This window comes from Dermacentor silvarum, chromosome 5 (assembly GCF_013339745.2).
Source record: "Dermacentor silvarum isolate Dsil-2018 chromosome 5, BIME_Dsil_1.4, whole genome shotgun sequence".
Lineage (NCBI taxonomy): Eukaryota > Metazoa > Arthropoda > Arachnida > Ixodida > Ixodidae > Dermacentor > Dermacentor silvarum.
The window spans coordinates 43,544,274-43,554,841 of record NC_051158.1 but is presented as its reverse complement, the minus strand read 5'-3'; the positions used below and the strand labels follow the sequence as shown (position 1 = coordinate 43,554,841).

The 10,568-nt window shown below is 44.2% G+C and overlaps 1 pseudogene; it reads left to right on the top strand.

The window, feature by feature from the left end:
• The first annotated feature begins 7,839 nt into the window (after positions 1-7,839).
• Positions 7,840-8,020, top strand: LOC119454658 (U2 spliceosomal RNA; annotated as a pseudogene).
• Positions 8,021-10,568: the final 2,548 nt, after the last annotated feature.

The window sequence follows — 10,568 nt, the reverse complement described above, 5'->3', positions numbered from 1 at the left end:
TTAAATCAATCGTGAGAAACCTAAATCGGTTTCTGTCCAGGTCCTAATATAAGCTCTCTGCGTCTGAAAAGCAACTTTTCTAGTGAATTAGTTGTCCGCATACTTCTAATTTCCTGCGGAAAGAAACGGGGCAGCCAAATAGACAAGACAAGACTGGGCACTTCAGTAGTTATCTCTTACTACCACACCACGAACAGCTCGCAGGGTAACCATAAACTATGCACACTTTGTTACCCGTTTATTTTTCATGTATATGCACAATGCCGGTGAGTACTACCCGCGATAAAGAAAAACAGAACCAACAGGTGCTGTAATCACCTCCTGTGCATATATATCGACGCACAAATTTCGTACCGACGGTAAGAAGGTTCGACAGGATATGGGTAGTCAATAACGATCATCGTTTACAGCCGCTATACACGGAACCATTTGCACAAGTGCATGTCCGAAGAAATGAGCGTTTCCTTTGCATCACCACTCACCCTCGTATTGGAGCACTGCACTCTGCATTCCCCGCCCCCTCACCCCTTGCCCTTCTCTCCACCACCCTCTCCAGATGAGGTAGTAAGATTGGCAAACATCCAAACGGGGTAGCGTGACCTCGAGCCGGAAGCACTTATTACCGGGGGCCAACGACTTTCGGTGGTAGCGCCTATTTCCTCTGCTACTCGACCTTTTTGACTTCCGTCGCATTCAAGCAGAGAGGAGCGTTACTGCGAGGCCCTTCCAATCCAAGCTATTTCCGTCCATCGAGCCCCATGAGAGTTTTGTGAGATCACAGTCACCAACAAATACAACCGTTACTGAACGCATCTATCATTTCATATTCATTCGCTTTGGATTTGCGCAAACATTATTTGTTCATCTGCGAATATAGCAACGGAGACAAAAAAAAAGTTATCTGTAGGCGCAGTGCTGGTGTTTATTTTCATATTTTTTTCGCAATGTCCTGAAAAAACATCACTGACGACGGAGCTGAGAGTCTGGCCGTCGCAAGCAGGCTCCAACCACGGCATGTACTAATGACCTGTTCGCCAATCCCAGTCCAACGGAAGCTACGCAAGACAATGGGACCATGAAGGCTGCATGCTACCGTATATGCCGTTCTTATATCCCCTTCAGACACAGCGTCCACATTTGTGAACGCGACATATTTTTGCCGTTTCTTTGCAGTGGTAGCAAGCAATAGAGCACAAACATTAAACTTATGGTAAATTGATCATTCTGCTAACCTATAGTACTTCCATTTTACTTCTGAGTGATATGTATCGTTACAGAGTACTGCTTTGGTAAAGGCACTACATTTTACGCGACGGTTGACGGGGGACATGTCGGTAGCAACCTTGAAATATTTATTTTTCTTGAAATGCTTGTGGCCAAAAATAACTTCTGGATGTAATTCGAGCGCGGGTGATTCAATCCTTTTAGGGGCGAAGCTCCTTAAGGCGGCACCCGTTCGTCCCTCGTCGTAGTAGTAGTGTGTAACCAGTCTGAGAAAAATGAGAAAAAAAATTCCGAAGTTGTGTCCGTAGCGCGGAATCGAACCAGGGACCCCTCGCTTCCGAGCGCGCGGCGTTAGCCCACTACGCCACGAAGCACACATAGACACACGCACCACGATGGCAATAAATAGCCAACATTAACGAAAGGCCGCGTTTCTAGCGCGTTTCTAACGCGTTTATGCTAGCGCGTTACGGACTGTGTGTGTAAGACGCTGTGGCCTCTCCGCCTTACCTTCAACGCGTTTCGAACGCGCTGCCCAAGGCGGTGGCAAGTCAAGTTCAAGTCGAGGAGCGTTTATGAATACGGGGGGTATACTCTCTCAGCAGTCATGTGATGGCGTCGGCAAACGCGGTGCACGTTCCGGCATGTGTAAATGGCTGCGTAAGACGCTGTGGCCGCTCCCCCTTACTAGAGAGTACTGCACGTCTCTAACGCGTTTGTGCTAGCGTCCCCTTAAGCGGGAGATCCGATGATTCCCTCCGGAGCTTCGCCCACTCATCATTCACCCCGTGGATATGCTGTGATTTTTTTTATGAAGAAGTATAGCATGATCGACTGACTTTACGATATTAAAATATTTAGTTACTCTAATTATGATGGCTCATCATAAAACGCACAAAGAATGATTCTACAGTCGATCTACAAAGAATGATGTATCGGCAGTCGATCACGTTTTGTGTCTGAAGGGGATATAAGCAAAGGAAATGAGTGCTGCACTGACTTACGCTCATGCTTATGTGTACATCGCATCTTCGCTGCGACAACATCGCCTTTTACAATTTTGTCACGCTCTACTATACGGCAGATCCTCGTGACCGAGTCCGTCTGGATAGGACAAAAATCTTTCATGCAATGTGTGTATGCCCTTGCGCAAGAAGGTAGTTTCTGCGGTTTCCTCAATGGCGCGGACTGTGTAGCGTGATACTCAGGCCAGGTTCGCAGATTTTGTGCCACTTTGATGTAGTATCCCCGTGCGCTATTGGTATTTGTATCCTGCCGCACGAATGTAGGAAATGTGACATTGACTACACGGAGTATTGAAATGTCAATTGCTTTCAGCGCACTCAGGTTAATTCGCCTAGCTCTGTTGAAGCGTGAGACCTCGACAACAGCACTTGGAAGAGTAAAGATAAGCGTACTGAGCAACGAAGGCTTTTGATAGTTTCCCCGCAAGTATTATTCAGACTGCGTTCGTTTCAATCAACACAATGCACTGTATTGTGCAGTTTTATCACGAAGAGGTATACGCTCAATCCCGTGTGTAATCTTTCTTCGTTCGTGAAGCATTGCTAGAACTTTCTTAGTATTCAGCCATTCGATGACAGATGCTCTATGCAGAAAACTTACCACCCAACAATTTTCAGTGTGATCTTTTTCATCATGCTCAACTTAGCTGAATATTTTTTTTAATGTTCGAAGGAAAAATTTCTTAACTTAAAGGTGTAGTTTTCTACTTAGCACCGTTTCTTACCAAGAATTCGACAATGTAATGCGCAGCTTCGGTAAAGACTAGCTGTTGTCGAGTATCACTTCAACATAGCTTTTCAGTCTCACTGCAACCAAACGCGAATAATCCAGGAGCTCTCACGAATGGATGCTAATTATTTAGAACTCGAGATCACGAATGACGCCAAAAACCACGGTAGCCGTTTTACGCGATGTACGAAAGATTGACAGTGGCTTTGACTCCAGTGACACACCCATTCTGTCTAAGTTTGTTTTTCTTTTTTTAGCTTATTCAGCTTCTTGCCTTTAGAGCATCTCTTGAAACAGCGTATCCTGTGGGTATTTCATCTGGTGACATACTTACTTTTACATAAGCTTTTACATATGTGATCGCTTCATCCTCGAACATTTTCGTGAAATAGCTGACCTTCTATTTTATCCGGAAGGAACATAATCGACTCACACTAATGCTCGGCCAGCAGTTAAAAAAGAAGAGCATCGGTTATCTATTTTAATAAATATGTTTGCCTATAAGTATACTTGTGCTTCACGAAGCAAAGCTGTAAATTCCGCTAGGTTACGCCTAAATACCTTCATTGTGTCACCTATGAATCCGTTATGTCGGGAAAGAGATAGCCATCGGGATCCACCGTTCCCGGATTTGAGTCTAGCGATCATAAAAAACTCGTACCTTTCTTCCATGCACTTTCCAAGCAAGCTACATGCCGACCTCTGATACGAGAGGTCGACACAACACCACCGTAAATGTATTTAAATATAACATATAGTTACTGTGAAATTTACTCGCATGGACGGATGTATATTCTACACGCAGTTTTCTTAGTTTTCTTTTGCGCAGTATTTGGTAATGCTGCATTTTTCAATTCTGTATTTGTGGTTGTTTAAAGTGTGTGAACAGCTTCTTTTCTTCTGTTATCATACGTATTCAGTGAGTAATGTTTTGTAATGTTATAAAATTAATGTAATGCTATAGTAATCACAAAAATGCCGCTTTAAACTAGGCCTGTGATGGCCGATAGGCCGGAAGTGGGAGTAAAAAAAAAACACGCCCAAAGTGTGTTTTCTCTGCAATGAAATAAAAACCGAGCGAAACTCGTAGGTCCTTCTAGGCTTGATGTTGGAACAAAGGGATGCCTTTAATCATTGTTCGCAAGGCTGAACGACGCATTTGAGGCCCCACACAACGTACTCCTATAGAGGTTAAAAAACAATAGGCTTCTGTTCGTGAATAAGATCAGCAAGCCTTAGTAAAGAACTTGTATCCTCTTCTCTTCCAACCCGCCCTCAAAGATACTACTGCCCGTCGTTCACAGCGTTTATAAATACACGCGGAAGATACGAGGAGGTTTTCTTTTGTTTGTATATAATCAACAGGTTCTAGAGATTTCTTCATGTCACCGTTATCTTCTCGCGCTATTTGTCTGCTTACGTAATAACAGTCCTGTTTCCTCGAGGGGCTTGTCTTTCCTCAATTTTCGGTTTACTTGTTACGAATGTGGAATCACATTTTGCATTTCCTGCCAATTTCATTGAGGTCTCATCAGTTAATTTTGCTAATTTAGCAAGCTTTAATTTACCAATCGAGCCCGTGGATTGAGGAGACTACGGCAAACTAAAAAAAAAGAAAGAAAAGAAACGGACAAGTAAAAAGTAACATACGAAAGATTACCAGAACCCTTTCTTGTCTATGATGCAATGTGTTTATTCCCTGATTTAAGATATTCGTTAAAACTTGCCGATGTATTACTCCTGAGCTAATCTCATCATTCAACGCCAAAAATTCTTGCTCCCTTCCTCGTGGGGACAGTCATGAAGACTGCGCTGCGTCTGCCACGTCCTACCTCATTATTCGTGACGTCAAAAACTACACATGCGTTAAGGGCGCTTCCCGTAGCATGCGGTCGGGAAACGGGTAGGTTACTAAACATTGTGAAAAAAGAACTCGCTTGCTAGGCGGGGCCTGAACATTATTGTTGTTGTTATTGTTTTCAGCAAGCACGATATTTACTTTATTAACACATTATCTGGGGGGCTATAACGTAAAATGATTCCAAACTGTTTTGATTCCAATTTCTGCAATCGGCCTCCACAATTGGTCAAAACATTTTCGGGCCACTCCCAACTTCGCCTGTCTGTCACGTGACGTCAAAAAAACCACGATAGCTCCCCATATGATATAACGTGTACACGCTGATTATGCATGATTAAATTGCACAAAAGAAAAATAATCGTTCCTGATTCGATGCCTTTTCACCATTAGCCCTCTGCTATTGGTCCAATGTTTTCTGGCTACGCCCACTTCGCTTGTCTGTCACGCGACCTCACAAAACCGCGAAAACTCACCACGTCAAAGTGACGTGTACGCGAAAAAAATGCATTAATATGCCGAAGAAAACTGAAAACTTTTCTGAATAGCCACAGACTGCCCCGTTCCGAAAGGAATAGAAGATGGCTGCCCGCCGATCACTCAGGCCCTCGCTACTCGCACCTGCCGGTGAGCATGTATTTATTTGCGCATGATAAACCTTTTTGCGTGGCAGTATAAAACGCTATCGAGCTCTTTCGACATGCATACGACATCGCTCTGCCAACTCTTCCTTGCTGAGGATCCGTTTTAGCGGCATTCTTATCCTTGCCGTTGCACGCCGCCGCGATTTTCGAGCAGCCGTCGCAAGCTAAGTAAGGCGAAGCGGACCAATCGGAGAAGCCGGCACCACCCTCTTCATGCCGTTAGCTATTTTCAGCTGTGCTGGCTCGGCCCCTTCGAGACCATCTCCACTAGAGCGTGCTCCTCGCCTATTGTCAGCCAATTAGATAGGAAAAATCGCTGAGTGTAGTACAATGCTATTGGTTTTGAAAGCGAACAAAGGGTACCTTTTATAAATGAGGAGAGTGTTTAATTGGGTTGTTAAGATAACGCTGCGGGTCATCGCCCGACGCTTGCGTCGGTGGTTACGTAAATTTGACGTCAGGAGTTCGGAATCATTTTACGTTATAGCGCTCCTGGTGCCTCAAGCGTTCTTGGCCATCGTCTTTGGGCAGCCGTTAGGTTCACGTTTATTTTTTCAGAGGAGATCGTGGAAACAAACACGGGCTAAGTTCTGAATTAACAGTTTCGCTTGAAGCCTAAATCCCTACAAGGCAGTTGCGTACAAACATGTATGAACCCACGAGTTTTAAAGACACTGAACACGTTAAAACACAAAGTAAACCGTTCAATAGGCAATCAAAATAATAATTATGCAATATATTATGCTTACAAAAGAGGTACAACACAAATTAAAACAATTATAATGAAAGAACATAAACATTCCAAGCATTACAGCAGCTCAGAAAAACCGTTCATCTATCTAAAATTATTGTAGTTTCACAAAATGTTCCATTCCACCTTACACTGAGAATATTAGCATGAATGCAGCAACAAATATAGCCCTTGCGCCAGTAAACACTGCATATCATCATTATCACCACTACAAAAATAATTTCATATTACGTTACGCAGCTGAGCACGAGTTCGCGGGATCGAATCCTGGCCATGGCGGCCACATTTCGATGGAGACGAAATGGAAATGTACCAGGACAGACCTGTTCGTTAAATCCCTTTTCGTTAGAATGATTAACAAGTGGAACAAGTTGTCTCAAGTGCGAGTGTGCTGTAAAAATGAAGTTTTGTTTATTACAATGCTGTAACTCCCCTGCTGTAGCGTCTTCGGTGTAATCGCCTGCGGGGTAATCTCTGAATAAAGAAAGAAAGAAAGAAAGAAAGAAAGAAAGAAAGAAAGAAAGAACAATACAACCCATCATGACATTAGGAAAGCAAGACAAAAATCAAGAAATATTTCAACTCTACAAAGTAGTTTCCGAATTCCTCAAAGGTGCAGTTACCTGTGCAGTCGCACTTTTCTTTAATATGGCCGGAATATTATATTGAAGGAACTGTATTGCGACGTCACCACACGTTCACCATGTAGGCTTGTCCAGTCGCTGGCACGAGCCGTGGTTGCTCAGTGGCTGTGGTGTTATTCTGCTGAGAATGAGGCCAGAATAGTAGGGAAACTTTATTAACTCTCTGCAAACATTGACTCAACCCGCCGCGGTGGCTTAGTCAGCTAAGGCGTTGCTCTGCTGAGCACGAGATCGCGGGATCGATTCCCGGCCGCGGCGGCCGCATTTCGATGGAGGCGAAATGCAAAAACGCCCGTGCTTGCGTTGTAGTGCGCGTTAAAGAACCCAGGTGGTCAGAATTTATCCGGAGCCCTCCACTACGGCGTGCCTCATAATCAGAACTGGTTTTGGCACGTACAATCTCAGAAAGAAGAAACCATAATTGAGTCAGCACCTCGTTATTGTCTCGTTAGCGCTCTGCTTCTCAAATACGAGGCCACATACATTCAGTTTTCGGCAGAAGCCGCCGCAATACGAGGTGGACACAATACAAAAGATTCAGTGCCATTCCGCTGTGTGAAGGTGGATGACCTGCGAAGCTGTGTATATGGTCATTGACCATTGCTCCGGTGAAACGTTCCATGTTTGCGGGATCGGGGCCACATGGACGGTTCGCATTACTTTCCGCCTCGCGTTCCTGGCGGGGAGCACGCTTACGCTTGGCGTCCGCAGGCCGCTCATCGTCGGTGGTCTCCTTCCGCCGCCGCCACGCCCATTCGTTTTTCTGTCCACGCTGTCGTTCTTAGTGGGCACGCTGTTCTTCAAACCGTACAACACGTGGCCTACCCATTTCACATTCAGAGCAGAACTTCGGAAAGGAGCCTACTTAAAGCATGACGTCAGGAGACAGAATACACTCAGATTGGTAGGCACTAGTCTGAATACGCGGGATGGCATTCACGTGTATGGTGTGAACGTATAGACATGGCCGACGCGGGTCAAAGTGTAGTATGTGTTCTTATCAGCTCAATATTTGATACGGGTTGTATTTGGACCCAAGATAATTAGACTTATTTTTGCGAATTGGCGGAATGCTTGAAACCTGCTTCCCATCCGCAGAGGTTCGGCCCGGTATTGCAATATATTCGGGATCGGCCCACGGTTTTTGGTCTACGGACATCGATCCTCTGGAAACTAGCAATATATATCTTCGCTGTAAAACAATCATGTATCGTACTTCAGGTGTGCTGCTATGAAAGCACGGGAGGAGTGCGAAGTTATCCAGAAGCCCTCGCCAATAAGCTTTCGTGCTACGTTTAAATCCTAAACTTCCAAACTTATTTATAACTTAAAGTAAATAATAAAGCATGGTTGATACGAAATGTCAGACTGTTTCTTTAGGCGACATTTCTTGTGATTGCTTAGTACTGGGTTAAGGCAGTGTGTTAACGAAAATTTCAAATTAAACGTCTTGCGTTTATTAAATTCTGGTCAGATAATTTCTTTAGGGACCCAAATGCCTTACTGGTAATATCTGACGCAATACAAAGCAACGTGGCGAAACCTTATGCGAGTATATGCGAGAACTGGCACTTTCGCTCACTCATTACATCATTTATGCAAAGTTTGTGACGCAGATTATCGACTGCTTACGAAAAAAAATGACCAGTTGGTGCTGCCTGTATAAACAAGGCTAGTGGGCTCTTTTATTAAGTTATCTACCTAGGCGTCAGGCTGCTTGCAATGCTATTTGACCATACATCACACCCTTTTTATTGTGAGTTTTCAAAGCCGAAATAATATTTTACTATACACTTTTCTCTTTCCTTTCTCGTTCTAATGCACAAAATGTAACTTTATTATAATTTATAAAACAAACTTATAATCATGACGTCTTAATTTGGATATCGAATGTCTGACTGTGCTTCGTTTACCTCACTCATTTAAGTGTTGCAGTTATGAATATCGCAAGAAAAATCATTTGGTGGAATCGCTGCGCATATAATGCTGTCACATCGCTTGAAGGATACGCGCCAACTTTTTTGGGCATTCTAATACAACCAAATTGCAAGCTACAGGCAGCCTACAAACTTCGCCTGCCGTGTGCAATCATCCTGAGCGCACCTAATTAGGCAGCATGGATGCGATAATGAGGTGAAAAAAGTGCTAGAACTTTGTTTTACTCTGCTCACATGTAGGCCTAGGCCTAGCCAATTGCATCCGTGAGTGCGCGAAACGGCAATAAAATAAATCAAGCTCGAGTGCTAAGAAGTAGGCCAGTCATTTAATTAGGAGTTCCGTGGGAAACGCGTTACACTGCCAATCTCAGGCGCCGTTAATTAGAGATTTTTTCTCGGTGACAGCTTACTATCTTCTTGTTTTAACCGCCCCAATGCCTTTTGTGCATGATCGAATGGCTTGGGATGATACGCTGCGGCTTTGCGATGACTTTCTTAAGTAGCTCGCAGACGCTGGAAATTACAGACGTATTTTGCGAGTACAGGCGGAAGATATCTCGCGACGCTGGCGCCACTCCGCGAACATGTAGGTTGATTGCCATAACTTGGCTGGATGCGCGCCCTTAATGAAGTTGCAGCAGTACCCTCGCTATAAAGACCGATTTTATTTAATCCTCGCGCCTCAACGCAAGCTCCCATTAAGCTTCATTCGCATGCTTTCGAAAAGTTCTTCTCGTATCTCACAGAGCAAGCGCTCTAAGTAACTATAAAGAACAAGTTCAGGAAAAGTTGGTATTCCAGGAAGCATAGTAGGAAAAATTAAACTTGCAAATCTACTTTGTGCGAGCGTAATTGACACTTAGATGGATTTTATAACTCAATAACCCGTTACTTTTCGTTACTACACAGCAAATAAGCGCGACTGCTCCAAACAAGTAAGCAAATGCAGATAATATTCAGTTGCTTCACTCGCCTTGTGAATTGCATGCCATAAACGTTCACAGCAGCAGTTTTTCGTTACTGCACGCATGCCAGCTACTTTTTTTCAAGTACAGGCATTACCTTTGAGAAAAACATGCTAGGCTTCCAAGCATGATTCAGGCGTGAGAATGTCCTACGTCTAAATGGTCACGAAACAGCGCAAAATAGACCAAAAGCCTCGTCATAATTATAAGCAGAAATGTCAGCTACGAAGAGACAAAGCTGCCTACAATTCTCGCAACGACTACTTACGAAGACTATGCATTTTAATGTATTTGTGGGATGCCCATTGGTTGTCTACATACTGTAGCTGTAGATAATATATGGCGGTGCACTTTTCCGGCGAAACCATTTAAGTGCGCGAAATTTTGTTTGCCTTGTACGCCCATCCATATCCCTCCATTCCGTTACGTTGATGGCGACCGTTGTCGACTACCGCCAACGAGGGTCCTTTCCAATGGTGAGGCAACCCCGTCATTCCAAGGTTCGCCATTGTCACATCAAAGAAAAAGCAGCAAACGTGTTCACAACCACCTTTACTGGTATTTGACGCCATGACAAGAAGCAACGTGCATTTGGGGGTTGGGCACACTAATCAGTTGGCTATTTGCACAACGAAAAGTCTGGACATTTAGTGCAAGGCTTTGCGGTTCACACAGACTCTGAGAGCAGTGGTGCCTGTGCGGGCATTTGGAAAGCCACAACGAGCAACCCTGTAATACACATATCAAGCAGAAAGGTAGAAAAGTCTATAGGTACTGGTAGCCCAGAGCT